The sequence below is a fragment of the Phascolarctos cinereus genome, unplaced genomic scaffold, assembly GCF_003287225.1.
Source record: "Phascolarctos cinereus isolate Bilbo 61053 unplaced genomic scaffold, phaCin_HiC Scaffold_5;HRSCAF=322, whole genome shotgun sequence".
NCBI lineage: Eukaryota > Metazoa > Chordata > Mammalia > Diprotodontia > Phascolarctidae > Phascolarctos > Phascolarctos cinereus.
Window position 1 is genome coordinate 209,199,028 of NW_027555958.1, and position 20,404 is coordinate 209,219,431.

The following is a 20,404-nucleotide window of genomic DNA, read 5'->3' on the forward strand; positions in this document are numbered from 1 at the left end:
TCTTTATAGAGATTAACAGTTAAAGCCATAGAAACTGATAAAGTCACTAAGAGAAAAGATAATGTAGAGAGAAGAAAACCCAACACTGAACCTTAGGAATCTCCCTCTAAAGTTAGGAGGTGCAATATTAATGATGATCCAGGAAAGGAGACTGAGAAAGAACAGTTAGATATGTAGGAGGAGAACATGAAAGAGAGAGCAGTGTCACAAAAAATTCAGAGAGAAGAGAATATTCAAGAAGAAAAGTACATAGCAGTGTCAAAGGCTGTAAAGAGATCAAAAGCAGTAACTTGCTTGAGCTCTCCCCCAGACCTAAAAATGGCTCTAAACAACTTCTAGAGCAGCAGAACCCACAAAAAGACAGATTGAAATAAATTTCCAGTCCAAGACTACCTGTATGGTTGATTGGAAATGTCTATTGTACCAGGCTGGGAAAGAAACTCCATTTAGCATGGCCTGCACAGACAAAAACAGAGCCTCAGCAAACCTGGAGCAGTCCTCAGGGGATTGAAACAAAGGGAGCTGTGTTGATTTCCAGAGTTCTCAACCCACAAATACCAAAGACAACTTAGAGTCAGTAGAAAAGTTGTGTCTGACCACAGTGAAAGAGGAGCTCTGTCCAGCCCCAGTCCCAGCACAGCCCCAGGACCTAAGCTGCTTCCACATCTCTGGCCCACAGACAAAGGGGGGGGGGGTCAATGGCTGATCAGAGGGAGATTGCAGGGATATCTTTGCTGGTGATGAGGCAGGATTCTCTTGCTTTGCGCAGTTTGGATCTGGGTCTCAGTTCTAGGTCATGATCTTAGGGCAAGGAGGAGTGGTGACATGGTGGAGGTCATAGTGGTGGTGGACAGGGAATCCCTCTCACACTTCTAAGGCAGAAAAGAGTGCTTGTGGTCACTCATAGACCAGAGCCCAGGTGAGGAAAGGAGTAAACACCTTGAACTTGATCATACCACCTTGGATGAACTGAAAATTTACAGGTCCCTAGAAGTATCTCTGAAAAGAGCTGCTCAAAATCTCCAAAGCTTGGGACAATATATTCTCCACACTGGAAGCAGACCCCTACCTTAACAAAGAGTTCAAAAGTCAAACTGGCTGGGAACATGAGCAAATGGCACAAAAAGTCAGACCATAGAATCTTATGTTGGTCACAAAGAAGATCAAAACATACAAGAAGAAGACAACAAAGTCTAAGCTCCTACATCCTAAGCCCCCAAGAAAAATATTAATCAGTCCCAAGCCATTGAAGAGCTCATAAAGGATTTTAAGAAACACATAAGAGAAACAGAGGAAGAACTGAGAAGAGAAATGAGAGTGATACAAGAAAATCTTGAAGAAACAAGTCAACACCTTAAAAAATAGACTAACCCAAATGGCAAAAGAGGTCCAAAAAGCCAATGAGAAGGAAAATGCCTTAAAAAAGCAGAATTGGCCAAATAGAAAAAGAAAGCCAAAAGCTCATTGAAGAAAATACTACCTTAAAAATTAGAATGCTGCAAATAGAAGCTAGTGACTTTATGAGAAATCAAGAAATAGTTAAAGCCAAAATAATGAAGAAAAAAATGAAAGACAATATGAAATATCTCATTGGAGAAACAACTGACCTGGAAAATAGATGCAGGTACAATCTTCTTTCCCTGTTTCCTCTGGTGGTAAGGAAATAATCATTTAAATTTGTCATTTTCTTTTGCTTCTTGATAATAAAAAAATCATAGGATCATCATTTTAGTGGAGGAATGATCTTAGAGTTCAGCAAGTCAAGTTCCTTCATTTTTCAGATGAGGAAACTGACCTGCCTAGGGTAACACAGCTAGTATCTGAGGCAGAATTCAAATCTATATCTTTCTAACTTCAAGTCCAACACTCTATCTGAATCAAAATACTTCCCTTCTAAATCCATTACATCTTAGCTGTTAGGGCAGGGGCAGAAGGAAAGGAGAAAGCACTTATTAAATATCTAAATGTGTCCAGCATAGTGCTTAATACCGTATTGATATTATCTGATTTGATCCTCACAACTCTGTGGGGTAGGAGTTATTATTGTCCTCATTTTAAAGATAAGCAAACTGAGGCATAGAGGTTAAATGACTTGCCCAAGGTCATACAGATAGTATGTGTCCATAGCCATATTGAAATTCAGGCCTTTTTAACTTCAAGACCAAAGCTCTATCCACTATATCATCTAGCTGCTCCCAGATCTTTTTAACTGACTCTATAGAAGCAGTGAGGGGCTAGGTAATTGGGTTTACAGTTGGGGGATTTGGTGAGGGAGACCTGGATTTTGGCTTAATGTGTGGGGCATGGAAAGCAGAATACATTTGGAGTCCAAAGACCTGAGTTGGAAATCCATCTCTGCATGTATGACTTTGGCCAATTTTGCTCAACCTCTCTTGATCTCAGTTTCCTCATTGTAAAATGAGAGCATTGTACTTCATGACCTCTAAAGGCTATTTCAGCTTTAAATCTTATGATCCATGACTTACATGGGAGCTGCCAATCTACTAGTTCATAAAAGCATGTTCATAAGAACCTGATGAGATGGAAAATTAAATAAATGCTCATTTTATTTGATATTAGTTGATATTATAATGAAATAACATACAAAAAGGAAGAAAAAGAAATGAAAAGCAAGAGGATTAACTTGAAAAAGAATAGGTCAGAGACTGGAACAATAATGAGTCCAGTACATTAATCTAAAGGGAAAGAAATGAGAGCCTAAAAAAGAACAATTGCAGTGAAATTTGAGAGGAGAGAATATATATGAGAGTACTGAGAAGGTAGAATCAATAGGGCTTGGCAATTAATTGAACGTTGGGAGTGAAGGAAAGAAAAGAGTCAAAGGTGACTCCAAAGTTACGAGCCTATGTGACTAGGAGGATGGTGATGACATCAAAACAAGTAGAGAAATTGACAGAGAACAGGATTGTAGCAGATGATGAATATACTTTTGCATATAATGAGTTTGAAGTGCCAGTGGGATGGATATTAGCTACAAATAATAAAACAGACATTTGAAAAAACATCATTGATATTCTAGAGAAATGTGGAGGGTAGAGATTGAGCGTTGTCCATAGAATTGATTATTAAACTTATAGGAATTTATGAGATCATCTCAAAGGGATAGTGTGTAGAGAAAAAGAAGTCAAAGAACAGAAGTTTAGCAGACTCAAGCTTAAGAAATAAGAAAATTAAATAAAAACATAATTCCTAAGACAGAATTACAAAATATTCTTTTTGACATGATCTAAATCCATTTCTTGTTGAGTTAATATTTAGGGAAAAGAATAGTATATTACTATAATTGTAGCAGAAGTGATCAGGAGAACACCTGATTTGCTGTACTGGGACACCTCCCATTAAGCTGAATAAAGCTTATTGGTTTTTTGCTGAGAGACCTGTGTATTTCTGACATCGTACAGAGAACTTCTGATTGGTCCTCAGTAAATCGTACTATACTTAAAATGATTGGCAACAAAGACTCAAAGGGATGGAATTTTGTTAGGAAAAGCTTACTCCTTACTGATGTAAAATGTGGAGGAGAAATGTTTCCATTCTTTTTTTGGGAATTTATATGCTTTTGCTTCCTTGCACTTGGGGAAGTGGCTATTTTTTGGCAAGGATAAGGTCTGAAGTACAAGTACTTAGAGTGTGTGTATGCAAATAAGTGGTTGCTTTACTGATCAAGGAAGGATATAATTTCCAAAGAGTTGTGTAAAGTTATGTGGTGAGTATGTCTTCCTCTTGGTATTCATGTTCCCTTCTTAAGAGATGCTTAGTGACCACAAATATAAATCTTAGGCAATTTAGTTGGGGTAATTTCCTCTTTGGTTTGAACTAATTGCATCATATCTCTTATTTCCCTGTTTCGAAGTTCTACCTTTGCCATATCCCAGATCAAATAATAGCCTTCTCTAAGGGTGAGGTGATTTTTCTCTCCTTCCTTTAAGTGACAATAGGGTGTGGAAAAGAAGTATGGGACAGTATCATGCTCTTAGCTACCCACTTGGTTTTTGTCCTTCTTTCTGAGAAGAAATCAGAGAGCAATGAACCCGAGAATTGGCCATTTTTAGCCTTGAGGTTAACTCTTCATTGGTAATCCTGATTTTAATATTCCTGAACTCTTGAGTTAGGTCAATGATCATGCCATGTGAGATTTACTTACCAAATTATTTCATGCAGAACAGTATCATGATCTGGCTTATACTATAACTGAAGGACTAAAGAATGCCTTTCTCCAGCTAATTAGGAGCTCTATACCCTATAAGTTTCTTAGACAGTGAAGGTCTAAGATGAATATTAACTGTCCATCAGTTCCACAAAGTTTTCTTTATTTCTAGAGTGAACATAATGTGTTTAATGTGATATTTGTGATGTTATTTTTTTTCTTTAATTGTTAATGGAAGCCTTTGAATCTTTAAAAAGATATATAAATGTTAATCATTTTCTTCAAAGTGTAATAAAAATAGGATGTCCTATACTTAATTTACATATTTTGTGTACCTTTGTGGGACAGAAACCTCTTGGTAACTTCTGGGGGAACATTAGACACAAACTATACCTATGTTTTGTTTTAGAAATTTCCCTGGAGTTTTATTCCAAGGTGGGGAAAGAGCCACAGGGAGAACTTAACCCACCTTGAACTCAGTGCTCCCAGAATGTACATATCCATGTTATACTTAAGGCAAGTGTATATATTTGGGATACAAGTAATATAACTCTTTGGGGATTGGAAAGCAGTTAAGTATTTATTCAATTTTGTATGCTTCAGAATAAGCAATTCCAGTTCTTCTAAACAAACTTTTCAATTAGATTCCTTAGCTTTCCTTCCCACTTCTTGGTTTTCATAATACATTTACTAATTAAAATGGAGTCTAAAACTGGTCTGTTATGATAAACTAATTATTGGTGCTTAATTCATATAATAATGGCAAATTTTCTATAGTGTTTTAAGGTTTACAAAGTTCATTACTTATTTTACCTGACAATACTTACAGCAATACTGGAAGATAGTTGCTATTATTATCCTCACCTGACAGATGAAGAAATTAAGGCTTTGAGGTTGTGACTTTCCTAGGGTCAAATAGCTAGCATCTGTTGACTTCAACCTCCTTGACTCCAAGACTTATACTGACTCCTACCTTACACAAACTGCGCCTACATGTTGTTTCTCTGATTTCTATGCATGAACACTAATTTCTCATACTATATCTGTGAAAGTATGTAGCTTTCATATTGAACTTGATCCTGTTTTGTCTTGATAACAAAATAGTTCACAAATTATTTAATCCTTTACAGGTTTATAAAATGCTGTCATTTATCACAATAATCCTGTGAGGTAGGCAAGATGGGTATTTTATAGATGAACAAAGACATTAGTCAACAGAGAGAAAAATTACTTGCAAAAAGTTAAATATGAATTAATAACAGAAAAGAGATTTGAACCCAGGTCTTGTAATTCTTTTCAATCCATTGATCTTTCATAGAAACATAAATGAAGAGCTAGAAGGACTATTGGAAGACATCTATCTTAATATACTTATTAAAAATAGATAACTGAGGCCTAGGGAGGTCTAAGGTCACACAGTAAGCAATGCAGCCGTATTTGATCCTAGGCTGTGTAAGTCAAAATCTATCATACTTTCCACTGTTCCACACTGCCTCTTTCCATGATCCCTCTTTTATTTAATCTTTGTATTAATTTTGGAACACATTTTGAATTTTGTTTCTTTAACTCCACCTCATTTTGTGTCAATTACAAAAAGTTCATAATAGGGAACTTATGTTATAATATGTAGAGTCGATTAAAAATAAAATTTCTTTCTAGTGAGTCACTAATTTTCACCATAGTGTTCCTGGAAACTATGGTCAAGTTATTTTATAAGTACAGGTTATATTCCTTGCCCAAGGCTTAGTATAAATGTCTCTAAATATGATCAACAATGTTTCATTAAAAGCAACAATACAGTGACTACAAGCCTATATAATCCTTTAAATGGTAAAATGATTCCCCAAGTCTAATAAAATTGGAACAAACAGGCAGTATACATTGATTAAACAAGGAAGCCCCATTGTCTTCTAAAATATAAATACACCACATTAAAAACACAACTCTACTCTATCATATATTTGAATTTAAAGTAGTATGGTAGCTATACTAAGTATAAAGCATTTAATTAACAGCAATTTTGTCTACTGTATTGCAATTTGGAAGAGATTCTGGGAGATGATGTAGATATCCTGGTCTTTGAAAAAGAAAAGCTTTCCAGGGAACTTTGAATTAATGCCTTCTTTTCCTCAAAGTAAATGTGATAGAAAGCAGAGACAAAAATCAAAAACAAAAACACAAAACAAAAAAAAATCATTAACCTGACAGCTATTACCTAATTTAGGATTATTCTTAAAAAATTATTTGTAGGATCTAAATATTGGAATTCTCACCAAGATACTTAATTCAGATTGTTAGGAGAAAAGGGTGCCTTGAATAACTTATTCATCTATCTTTGCTCTACAGTCCCTACCTTCATCTACCTAACTTCACTGACCAAAAAATCACAGTTGGTCTTAAAGTAGGAATAAATCATAAAATTATATCCTGATGAGGGTCCCTTAAAATCAAAGGGATCTTGCTGCACCTTTTTCTTGATGGCAGTTGATTGATTTGTGGGAGTGGCTATGGCCTGAAAACATAGTTAGTCTTGAAGCATTACCTTAGACCAATAATCTCATGAGAACACTTCCTCAACCCCCTTACCTTTCACCCCATCACTGCCAAGCATCAAATGCACAGCTTATTGTTTTCATGTATATATAAAATTAGCTGCAGAAATCATCCAAATTAGAAGCAAAGGAAAAAAATAAAACACAGGTGTTTATTAGACAGCACCAAATGAGTAATGAGTGTTTATCTGAAGCCAAGAAAAGTTCAAATTGATAGTACTCAAACTGATCATACTCACTTCTTCATTTTCGTATTCCCATTTATTTATGTATTTTAACATTCTTTGCTTTTTGAATTTTGAGCTTCAAATTCTCTCCCTCCCATTCCTTCTTACAATGACTGAAAAGGCAAGAAATATGATTTCAATTATACATGTAGAATCATGCAAAACATATTTCCAGATTAGGCATATTGCAAAGAAAAAGAGAAAAAAGAGCATTAGAAATGTATACTTCAATTTGTACTCAAAGTTCATTAGTTCTGTCTCTAGAGGTAAATAGAAGTTTTTCATGATGAGTCCTTAGAAATTGTCTTGGATCATTGTATTGATCAAAGTAGCCAAGTCTTTCACAGTTGATTAACATTACAACATTGCTGCTACAGTGCACAACAATCTGCCACTTCTTTTCACTTTACTTTGCATCAGTTTATATAGTTCTTGACATTTTTTTTCTGAAACCACCCACCATCTTTTCTAATAAAAAAATGGTATTCCATCACAATCATATGCAATAACTTGTTCAACCATTCTGCAATTGATGAGCATCCCTTTATTTCTAATCCTTTGCAACCACAAAAGGGCTCCTATAAATATTTTTGTAGGTCTTTTTATTTTTTTTATCTCTTTGGGATACAAACTTAGTACAGTTATTGCTTGTTCCATTGGTATGCACAGTTTTATAGCCCTTTGGGCATGGTTCCAAATTGTTCTCCACAGTGGTTGGGCTGTTTACTACTCCAACAGCAGTTCATTGGTATACCTATTTTTCTCTCATCCCCTCAAGTATTTATCATTTCTGATAGGTGTGAGATGGTGCCTCAGAATTGTTTTAATTTTAATTCTCTAACTGATAGTGATTCAGAGCATTTTCATGTAACTATAGTTTTGATGAAAAAATTGCCTGTTTATATCCTTTGATCATTTATCTGTTGGGCAATGGATCTTATTTTAATAAATTTGAATCAGTTCTATACTCAGTGCATATTTGAGAAATAAGGTCCTTTTGAGAAAAATGTTGCAGAACTTTTTGAATGTTGTTTCATTGACTATGGTACCTTTTAACATAATGCAATTTCCTTGAGTATCTATTTTAATTAGGTCTACTGCTTTTGCTTGGTTTGAGATCATGAATGATACTCCTGATTTTTTTTTTACTTCAGCTGAAGCATAATAAATTCTACTCCAGACCTTTATTTTAACTATGTATTTATATTTCAATCATGTCTGTTCTACACAACATATTGTTTGATTTTGTTTTCTAACCCATTTTGCAAGCCACTTCCACTTTTTGGGTCACTCATCCCATTCACATTCATAGTTATGATTATTAACTGTGTAAGAAGACTTCACAATTTTGCCCTATAAGAGTGTAAGCCCATAATAATAAAGCCTCCAATTTTGTATGATGCATAGGCAAAGAAAATTACAGTTCTTGATGAAGAGCTTTTAATGAGTTATTTCACAGGTATTTAAATTAGAACCTCTAAACCTCTAGAACTCATGATATGGTTCCCTGACCAAAAGTAACTGCCAAATCCCAAATTCTTCTTCAGCCAAGACTGTAAGGCCCCTCCTCTGGAGGTGATCCCTACTCAGGCTTTGGACAAGGGCCTTGCATTAGTATGTCCTTCTCAGGCTCTTTACCCTGAGGCAAGGACTACCTTCCCTGACTCCTCCTCCTCATCTGGTACCAACTGATTTTTTCCCCTTGCCAGCCAGCTCCCCTGACTTTGTAGTCCAGTTCAGACAGCATTCCTAGTCCCTTGCTCACAAGAAATAGGACTTCCTATCTCCCTTCCTCCCTAGCCCCAGTTCCCACAGTGCCTTCAGGGCTTTTTCCCCTAACGGAAGTTCCTGTCTCTACCAATGGGACAATTAGGGCTCATGTTCTGTTCTCCAATTCAGACCTCATTCAGATCAAAGAAAAACTGGGGCAATACTCAGAAGATCCCACTAAATTTACTGAGGGCTTTAGGGACCTGCTGCTACAATTCTAGCTTTCTTGGGGTGATTTTCATATTCTCTTCTCCACCTGTTATACCACTAAGGAGGAGAGGAGAATATGAGAACAAGCCCCAAAATTTGGGGATCTTTTGGCTAGCAATGACCCTAAAAATTACCCCCACCAGAAATGACTGCTGTTCCCACTACTGACCCAGTATAGGATTATCAGAAGAAAGAGGATAGAGGAAAGAGAGACTATATGGTAATTTGCTTGCTAGAAGGCTTAAGAACTGCATTTCAAAAGCAAGCAAATTTTCAAAAAATTAAGGAAATTATTCAAGGACAAAAGGAAAACCCTGCCCTTTTCTAAGATAGGCTAGTAGAAACTATTAAAAAGTATACTAATTTAGATCCCAACTCTATAGAAGGGGCAACAATCCTTAGCATGTATTTCATTAATCAATCTCCCCCAGATATTAGGAGGAAACTGCAGAAACTGGCAATGGCATCCCAAACACCTCAGGCCCAATTACTGGAGAGGACTTTTGGAGTTTTTAAGAACAGAGCCTTAGTATCAGCAGAGGAAAGAAAAAGAAGGGAAAGGGCTAGAGATAGAGAACATTCTCGGTCCTTGTCCGCTGCCATGGTCAGGAAAAAAACCAAAGGTGTTCCTAGCAACTCCTGCAGTGGGAAAACCTGCTTTTGATGCCACTAGGAGGGTCACTGGTCCAAAGAGTGCCCCTCCAGGGTGTCCCCTCAGAGGAAGCACATCAACTTGGGCAGAGAGGACCACTGATCTAAGAAATGCCTCTCCAGGGCACCCCCCCAGAGGGAACCCCCTAGACTCATGCCTCCAGGACCATGCCTAAGATGTGAATAGGAGGGACATTGGAGGAAGGATGGTGCCCGAGGTGGGATAAGTGGTGGAGTAACCCCTCATTACCCTATCCTCCAGTCTTCTCAAGCTTGGGAAGGACAGGGAGCCTGGGGCCTGGTAGCACTCCCACTTTCTCCATCTCTTAGCCAAGCCCTGGGCAAAATGGTGAGGCCACTTTATCATGGCTACTTTCTCTGTTTTAACCAATTACTCTGGCCCTCCTTGCCCCTTGACCTGTCTGGTCATGGGCATTGAAGGAAAAGCTAAGATATGTTTTGAGACATACCCTCTCCCCTCCCGATTTGAAGATGTGTTGTTTGAACACTCCTTCTTTATGCACTTCTCTTGCCCTGCCCCTTTGTTGGGAAGGGACCTGAAGGAGCATTCAGGAGCCAATCTTCTCTAGTTAAGCCTCCCATCTTCATTTTCCTTCTGTGCCCCAGACCTCTCCATGTTCTCCAAGAAGTGTGGGAGAAAGTTGAGCTAATTGTTTTGCATCAGGGAATTATGTCAAGTAAATTTTCATAATTTGGTTGCTGCTAAAATAATTTGGCTATTTTTGGTTATTGTTTTAATGTGTAAACTTGCCAAAAAGCTTGTTTGGATTTTGTCTTGTTGAGAATTTGCAAGTATATAGAAATAAAAATTGGCTTTTTGCACCAGGAAAAATTTAAATTTGAGATGTAAGTCCTAGAAGATTTTTCCTAAGTTGTGATTAATGAAACTTGCTGTTTGGGGTGAAAAAGCTAATGATTTTATTTTGAGTTATCTAATGGGTCATAATAATCCTTCAATAAATCAATAACCCACCATCTGAGACATGCCACAAGCTACTCAGAGAGAATATGATACTGGTGAGAAGTCAGCATTGGGAAAAACTGAGAGGACAATTTTAGCCTCAGTCTAAGATGGGATCCTCCTGGTGCAGTGTCCCCATTATGTTCCTTTGAAAGTGAATGTTATGCACCTGGCTATTCCTGAATCTGGCTATGAGGTGGATTTGATACTGCATGGTTGGAAAACTGAATTATCTGAATCCAAACAGAGCTAAGGATGTTTTATCCCCTCATATTTGGGCCCTAAATCTAGCCCCTGCTTTATATCTGGGCCCTGCAGTCTTTTCTGTCAGATTTGTGTCTTCCAGACTACAGGCCATTCATCTACAGTTAGTAGCAAATAGTAGGTACCAGCCAATGTCCCCCCGTCATTTCTTGGATGCACTCTGTGCTTGGTTTCAGTCAACCTCCTCTTTGAGACTCTCTCAAGGCAGGGACAGCTCTATTACACCCCTTTTCAGCAGGAAGCAGTTTCAGAAGCAAAGAGCTTTTCCTCTTACCTCAAAAGAATTTGTGTCGTATTTGTTTGAGTGGGGAATGATGAGGATGGAATCTAGACCCCAAAAAGGAAAAACCCTGGACTTTCCCACCTGGCCAAATCTCTGGTTCACCTGAGGCTATAATCCCATCAACTGGCCTTTCATTGTGGCTACACCCAATCTGCCCACTGTTCCCCTTAACATAGCATTGTCTTCCATTGTATTACCTCCCTATGGCCCCAGGCCACTTCCACCTTAATCCTATGTAGGCTCCATTCTCCCTTGGCCACAAGGTCCAAATCCCTGGAGTTCTAATACCTCATAGACTACGTGGCCACTTCTAGATCCCTCCCATAGTCTTTTTGTATTTAAGGTCCATCTTGTCTCCCTTAAGATTCTTACAATCTAGCCAATAGCTCACTAATGTTCAGACTCTTTGTCTTTGGCTGAAAGAAGGCATGGGTCGATTTAATTTGGGCAGGAACAGCATGTTGTGATTTTGGGGTCACAGCACAACTGAACCTCTAGACTTCATCAAAGGGGGGGCAACTACCCCTCATCTCGATGAGAACAGTCAAGACCAGTACAACTTGTGTTTTCCCCTATATCTCCTCAAGCCTCAGTGGGGACCTGTTGAGGGAAATACATGGATTCTCCCTCCCAAGACTTGATGGGGGCTGATCAAGGCATGCACAATATTCAGCCTGCATATTCACCCCTTGGCGGTCCCCAGTCAACTGACCAGTGCCCACTTGCTTTATAGGGCAACAGATAAAGAAAGCATATTGCCATCAATAACCTCACAATTTTACATCACTTCATCCCTATATCTACTGCGTGATAGAAACTGCTTTGAACCATGATCATGAGAACTCATTTCTAACACCTGGGAAGTAGAGATTGTTATGGCTATGGATCCTGGGGAAAAAACTCTAAGAAAGAATAACAAAAAATCTACTTTACACACACTAAAATTCACCTTACTTGCAGGCACAATAGAAAAGGGGAATACTCAGGGAAAGTTCTACAAGACAGTAGCAGAAATTGTCTAGAGGAGAAAGCCCAGAATAGATACCATGGAAGTTTTGATTTAGTGAGGAATACAGTGAATAGAGAGGGACTAGAGGTGTGGGGAACCTGCAGCCTCGAGGCTGCAGCCTCTAGGTCCTCAAGTGTGTCCCTTTGACTGAGTCCAGACTTCACAGAACAAATCCCCTTCTGTGAAACTTGGATTCAGTCAAAGGGCTGCATCCAAGGAGCTAGAGAAACACATGCAGGTTCCCCACCCCTACCTACATAATTATATCGATCATGAACCAAGTAGTTTTGATGATTGCCGCTTTGAAATACAATTTAAGATCTGGAATGGCTAGTCTATCTTCCCCTGCATTTCTTTCTTTTCATTAGTTCCCTTGGTATTCCCTTCATATTCTCTCTCTCTCTCTCTCTCTCTCTCTCTCTCTCTCTCTCTCTCTCTCTCTCAGAAAGAGATGGCTGTATCTAAAAGCTATGCAGCTACATACATACATATGAGAGTATGTACACATATATGGAGAAGAGAAGACCTGGTTTCAAATCCCATATGTCACTATGTAACCATGAAAAACTCATTTTAACTATAAATGTTCTAAGAATACTGTTAGATTAGAACTTTCAGAGGAGGTGCTGAACTTCATTAATAGAAATTTCCTAAACCAGAATTATTTTTTTCTTATTATTTATTTATTTTATTTTTCAACATTCATTTCTGCAACATTTTGAATTCCAAATTTTCTCCCCATCTTGCCCCTTCCCCACCTCACAGAATGGCATGCATTCTGCACACCCCTTTCCCTAATCTGCCCTTCCTTTCTCTCAATCCCTTTCTCTGATCCCCTTCCCATTCTATTTTCCTGTAGGGTGGATAGATTTCTATACGTGATTGCCTATATATATTATTTCCCAGTTACACGTAAAAACAATTTTTTTAACATTTTTTTTAAAACTTTGGGTTCCAAATTCTCTCTCTTTCTCCCTTCCCACCCACCTTCATTGAGATGGCAAGCAACTCGATACAGGTTATACATGTGTTGTTATACATGTCTAGTCATGCAAAACACTTCAATAGTGGTCATATTGTGAAAAACTAAATATATTCCTTTTCATTCTGTCCCACTTCCAATTTATTTAATTCTCTCTTTTGATCCTGTCCTTCCTCAGAAGTGTTTGCTTCTGATTACCCACTCCCACATTCTGACCTTCCCTCTATCATCCCCATTCTCTCTTATCCCTTTCCCCCCTGTTTTCCTATAGGGTAAGATAGATTTCCCTACCCAATGGAGCATGTATGCTATTCCCTTCTTAATCCAAATTCAATGAGAATAAGATTCACTCATTCCCTCTCGCCTTCCTTCACTTCCCTTTCACTGTAAAAGCCTTTTCTTTTCAGTTTTGTGTGAGACAATTTACCCCCATTCTATCTCTCCCTCTCTCCTTCTCCCAGTATAATCCTATCTCACCCCTTAATTTTACTTTTAGATATGACCCCCTCATCTTCAACTCACCCTGTGCCCTCTATCTATCTACCTATACGTATATTTTTCACTCCAACTACACTAATACTGAACAAGATCACATGATTTACAAATATCAGCTTTCTTTTTCTTTCTTTCTTTCTTTCCTTTTTTTAATTTTTTTTTTGCTTTTAGGCAATTAGGGTTAAGTGAGTTGCCCAGGGTCACACAGCTAGTAAGTGTAGAGTGTTTGGTCTGAGTCTGGATTTGAATTCAGGTCCTGCTGACTTCAGGGCTGGTGCTCTATCCACTGCGCCACCTAGCTACCCCAAGAGAATCAAAATATCATCTTTCTATCTAGGAATGTAAATGGTTCAACTTTAATAAGTCCCTTAAGATTTCTCTTTCTTGTTTACCTTTTCATGATTCTCTTGAGTCTTGTATTTGAAAGTCGAATTTTCTATTCAGCTCTGATCTTTTCATCAAGAATGCTTGAATAGTCAATTTTATTATGTTAGCTCGGCCTACCCATGAGCAGCTGATGTTTTTCCAATTATTTAGAAGTGATTTATTTGTGAGAAAAGTGCTTTGTAATTTTGTTCTTAAAGTTCCCTGGGTTTGTTTCAAGAGGTAGGCTCCTAAATATTTTATAATGTCTACAGTAAGTTTAAATGAAATTTCTCTTTCTATCTCTTGCTATTGGGCTTTGTTGGTAATAGAAAGAATTATGTGAGCTTATTTTATAGCCTGCAAGTTTGCTAAAGTTGTTTATTATTTCAAATAGTTTTTTTTTACTTGATTCTCTAGGATTCTCTAAGTATATCATCTACAAAGAGTGATACTTTGTTACTTGTTGGCCTATTCTAATGCCTTCAATTTCTTTTCCTTCTCTTATTGCTAAAGCTAACATTTCCAGTATGAAACTGAACAACAATGGTGATAATGGACATTCTTATTTCACTCCCACTCTTATTGGAAATGCTTCTAGCTTGCCCCATTACATATTACTATTATGCTTGCTGAAGGTTTTAGGCAGATGCTATTTATTATTTTAAGGAAGACTCCATTTATTCCTATGCTCTCTAGTGTTTTTTTTAATTAATTTATTTTGAATGATCAACAATCACTTCCATAAGCTTTTGATTTTTAAATTTTTCTCCCCCTTCTTCCCTACCTCCCTCCCCAAGATGGTGCACAATGTGATATAGGCTATACATATACATTCCTATTAAACAAATTTTCACATTAGTGATGTTGTAAGTAAGAATTAGAACCAATAGGAGGAACCACCAGAAAGATGAAACAAACCACAAAAGAAGAAAAAAAATATAGCAAATAATATGCCTCAATCTACATTCAAACTCCATATTTCTTTCTTCTTTGTGGATGACATTTTCCATCATGAGGCCTTTGGAGATGTCTTAGATCTTTGTATTGCTGACAAGGGTTAATTCTATCAATATTAGTCATCACACAATGTGTCTGTTACCGTGTACAAGGTTCTAATGGTTCTGTTCACTTCACTTAGCATTACGCCATACAAGTCTTTCCAAGTTTTTCTGGAAAGATTTTCTGGTTACATTTATCTATTTCAGAGAGGTGGAGGTGGAGGTTCCCTATTAGTATAGTTTTGCTGTCATTTCTAGAGCTAATATAATAAAAATGAAAATTCTACATAAGCTAATTTACTTATTTAGTGCCATATCAATCAAACTACAAAAATTATTTTATAGAGTTAGAAAAAATATAATAAGATTCATTTGGAATAAGAAAAGTTTCAGAACATCAAGGGAACTAATGAAAAGAAATTCAAGGGAAGGTGGCCTAGCCATTCCAGATGTTAAATTGTATTATAAAGCAGCAATTATCAAAACTGCTTGGTACTGGCTAAGAAATAGGGTGGTAGATCAGTGGAATAGGTTAAATATGCAAGACACATTAGCCAATGACTAACATAATCTCTTATTTGATAAACCCAAAGATGCAGCTTCTGGGATAAGAACTCACTCTTTGACAAATACTGCCAGGAAAACTGGAAAAGAGTATGGCAGAAACTAGGCATAGACCAAAATCTCACACTGTATACCAAAATAAAGTCAAAATAGGTTCATGATTTAGATACAAAGGCTGATACTGTAAGCAAACTTGGAGAAAAAGAAATAGTTTACTTATCAGATTTATGGAGAACAGAAGAATTTATGACCAAAAAGGAGACAGCGAATATTACAAAATGAAAAATGGATAACTTTGATTACATTAAACTGAAAAGCTTTTGCACAAACAAAATGAATGCAACCAAGATTAGAAGGAAAGTAGAATTTTGAAACCAGTGTCTCTGACAAGGGCCTTATTTCTAAAATATGTGTAGTGAACTAATTAAAATTTATAAGAATACAAGTCATTCTCCAATTCATAAATGGTCAAAAGATATGAAAAAGCAGTTCTCAGAAGAAGAGGTTAAAGCCATCTATAGTCATATGAAAAAAATGCTCTAAATCACTGTTGATTAGAGAAATGCAAATCAAAACAACTCTGAGTACCACATCACACCTATCAGATTGGCCAACATGGCAAAAGAGAAAAATGATAAATGTTGAAGAAAATGTGGGAAAATTGGAACACTAATGCATTGTTGGTGGAGTTGTGAAATGATCCAATCATTTTGGAAAGTGATTTCGAATTATGCCTAAAGGGCTATAAAAATGCACATACACTTTGACCCAGCAATAGGTTGGGCTTTATCTCAGAGAGACCATACATATGGGAAAAAGACTCACATGTACAAAAATATTTATAGCAGCTCTTTTTGTGGTGGCAAAGAATTGGAAATTGAGAGGATGCCCATCAATTGGGGAATGGCTGAACAAGTTGTGGAATATGAATGTATGAATACTATTATGTTATAAGAAGTGATGAACAGACTAATTTCAGAAAAACCTGGAAAAACTTGCACGGTCTGATTTTGAGTGAAGTGAGCACAACCAGGAGAACCTTGTACACAGTAACAGCCACATTGTGCTACGACAAATATTGATAGGCTTAACCCTTCTCAGCAATACAATGATCTAAGACATCTCCTAAGGCCTCTTGATGGAAAATGCTATCCACAAAGAAGAAAGAACTATGGAGTTTGAAGGCAGATCAAGACATTCTATTTGCTATTTTTTTCTTCTGTTGTGTTTTATTTCCTCTTTCTGGTGGTTCCTCCTATTGGTTCTAATTCTTACTTACAACATCACTAATGTGAAAATATGTTTAATAGGAATGTATATGTATAGCCTATATCAAATTATGCACTCTCTTGAGGAGGGAGGTAGGGAAGGAGGAAAAGAAAAATTTAAAACTCAAAAGCTTGTGGAAGTGATTGTTGATAATTCAAATTAAATTAATTAAAAATGAATACTTGAAAGTCCTTTATTTCACTGAATATCCTTTTTTCCCCAAAGGATTATACTCAGTTTTGATGGATAGGTGATTCTTGACTGTAATCCTATCTCCTTTGCCCTCTGGAATGTCCTATTTCAAGCCCTCTGGTGCCTTAATTTAGGAGCTGCTAAATCTTGTGTTCTTCTGATTGTGTTTCCACAATACTTGAATTGTTTCTTTCTGGCTGCTTAAAATATTTTCTCCTTGACGTAGAAACTCTGGAATTTGGCTACAATATTCCTAGGAGTTTTCCTTTGGGGATATCTTTCAGGAGATGATTGGTGGATTCTTTCCATTTCTATTTTACCCTCTGGTTATAGAATATCAGGGAAGTTTTCCTTGATAATTTCTTGAAAGATGATGTGTAGGCTCTTTTGTTTTCAAGAATTTATCGAGGAAAACTACCCTGATACCATGGCCTTCAGGTAGTCCAATAATTTTAAAATTTTATCTCCTGGATCTACTTTCCAGATCAGTTGTTGTTTTAATGAGATATTTTACTTGTCTTTTTTTTTATTCTTTTGATTTGGTCTTACAATTTCTTGATTTCTCATAAAGTCATTAGCTTCCATTTCCTCCATTCTAATTTTAAGGAAGTATTTTCTTCAGTGAGCTTTAAGACTTCCTTTTCCATTTGGCCAATTCTGCTTTTCAAGGCATTTTTCTCTTCATTGGCTTTTTGGACCTCTTTTGCCATTTTGGTTAGTCTAAAAATAATATTAAAAATAATACTATTTTTTTAGTAGCTTGGGGTCTCCTTTAGCAAGCTGTTGACTTGTTTTTCATGATATTCTTGGTTCACTCTCATTTCTTTTCCCAGTTTTTCCTCTACTTCTTTTACTTGCTTCTCAAAATCCTTTTTGAGCTCTTCCATGGCCTGGGACTGATTCATGTTTTTCTTGGAGGCTTTGGATGTAAGAGCTTTGACTTTTTTATCTTCTTCTGGTTGTATGTTCTGATCTTCTTTGTCATCAAAATAAGATTCTAGGTCTGACTTTTTTGTGCTGTTTCTTCATGTTTCCAGCCATTTGTTTGACTTTTAAAGTCTTTGTTAAGGTAGGGGTCTGCTTTCAGTGTGGAGAATGTGTTGTCCCAAGCTTTGAGGATTTTGTGCATTTTTTTCAGAAATACTGCTAGGGACCTGTAAATTTTCAGTTCATCCAGGATGGTATGATCAAATTGGAGGTGTTTACTCCTTTTCTTGCCTGGGCTGTGGTCTATGAGTGACCACAAGCACTCTTTTCTGCCTTGGAACTGTGAGAGGGATATCCTCTCACCACTGCGATGAGCTCTACCACACCAATGATCTTCCTTGCCACAGGACCACCACCCAGAATTGAGACCCAGATCGAAGTATGGGCAAATCAAGAGAATCCTGCCTCATTACCAGCAAAGAGATACCTGTAATCCACCTCTGATTAGCCACTTGATATCCCCATCCCCCTCTGTGGGCCAAGAGCTCTGGAAGCAGCTCTGCCCCAGGCTGTGCTGGGACTGGGAAGAGCTCCTCCCTCACTGTGGTCAAACACACCTTTTCTACTGACCTGCTAAGTTGTCTTTGGCATTTGTGGGTTGAGCAGTCTGGAAACTGCCACAGCTCCCCTTGACTCAGTCCCCTGAGGCCTGCTCTAGGATAACTGAAGTCCTGTGTTTGTGCTGCCCATGCTGAACCTCACTCCTGTCCCAGCCTGGCACAATAGACCTTTCCAATCAACCATCCATGTGGTCTTGGGCTGGAAATTTGTTTCACTCTGTCTTTTTCTGGGTTTTGCTGCTCTGGAATTTGTTTAGAGCCATTCTTTACAGTTATTTGGAGGGGTTTGAGGGTGAGCTCAACCAAGTCACTGCTTTTGCTTCACCTTCTCAGAACTGCCCCTCCACAATTCTTAATACTAGTAAAATCATAGATCTGGTCACTATCCCCTATCTAATTCATTACTAGTTTGAGGGCATCATAGAGATCCACTGACACTGGATGTTGGACATCTTGTCTGTCTATGCCATATGCGGAGCCAAACAATAGTGTTAGCTTTTCAAAAGTGTAAAAGTTTGCATCAGTCTTGAGAGACATCAAAGTGTAGACACAAAAACAAACTCCATGTCTACTATCTACCATCCTGCCTACCTGACTTTGGAAGAGGCTTGTCATAAGATATCTTTTGTTGTTGCTCCCTTTCTTCTTCCTTCCCTCTCTCCACTCCCACTTCAGATTCTCATGAAGAATATCTGCCTTATAGTTAGATAATTATGCAGTGCATTGGTTAGAGTGCTAGGCCTGGAGTCAGAAAACCTGGATTTCCTATCTTGTATCAGACACGTCCTATTCATGTGAACGTAGACAGTCATTTAATCTCCATCACCTTCACTTTCTTCATCATTAAAATTGGAATAGCAATAGCTGCTAGGGTGTTTCTGAAGATCAAATGAAATATCCTTACCATGCTATGTGAATGCAAAAATGATGAAGATGATGATGATGGTGATGATGGTTTATGTCACTGCAGGAAATAATTTTGCCAAAAAGGCTGGATCCTTTTAATATTGAAACACTTCATGATTTTAGTTACTTGCTTAATATAAAAATAGGAATCATTTTTTTATTGGGCATGTCTAAAACTCAACCTTTTCAAAAATTTTCTCATTTCTTACACAGCAAACTTTTGTTTTAGATACCACCATGTAATAGAAATCATTTATGATTTTAACACACTTTTGTCACAAAAAAAGCTGATTAATCAACCTTTAATAAGAAGCCTCCCTAACTGCGAAGTGGCAGTGATTTTTGTCTATACTTACTCCCTCCAAAGATGCAGAATACAATCTTGCTGAAACTCAGTAGATGATTTCCTTGGTTACTGTGTCCACATAATCTGAAGATAAGCATCATTGAAGTCAGAAAGTTTGTTCATTCAAAAAGAGATACAGAGACTACTTCTGGACCTTTTTCAACTTGATATGACTTGGTATAGTTTGTAAGTTTTCTGAAAGAAAATTTTGGGGAAGCTAAGGGGAAAAAAGCCTCATGAAGTCTACTTCTGAGAGGCTGAAACTGCCAGATCTTTGAGCAGAGGAGTTCTGAGGCCAAGGCTGAAAAGGTATTCCCACTGAGTACTGAATCAATGTGGGGCTCTGCCAGCAGTGTGGTGCCACCACACTGACTAAGGTGGTATGATGTAGCACAGGTCAGAAACATAAAAGGTCAAAGTTCCCATGCCTATGTGTAGTGGTATTGGCCCATAAGTAATAAATAGACAGAGAGGGAGAGAGAGAGAGAGAGGAGAGAGAGAGAGAGAGAGAGAGAGAGAGAGAGAGAGAGAGGGAGAAGAGGAAGAAGAAGAAGGAGGAGGAGGAGGAGGAGGAAGAGGAGAAGGAGGAGGAGGAGGAAAACTTGGAGGTTGTGTCCATGTCA

The 20,404-nt window shown here is 37.6% G+C and overlaps 1 protein-coding gene and 1 pseudogene across 1 annotated transcript in view; both read left to right on the plus strand.

Moving 5' to 3' along the window:
• KHDRBS2 (KH RNA binding domain containing, signal transduction associated 2) overlaps window positions 1-20,404 on the plus strand; it is a 796,104-nt gene that overhangs the window by 193,574 nt on the left and 582,126 nt on the right. The window lies entirely within an intron of this gene.
• Window positions 18,280-20,404, plus strand: part of LOC144457951 (cyclin-dependent kinase-like 2) — a 40,227-nt pseudogene continuing 38,102 nt past the window's right edge.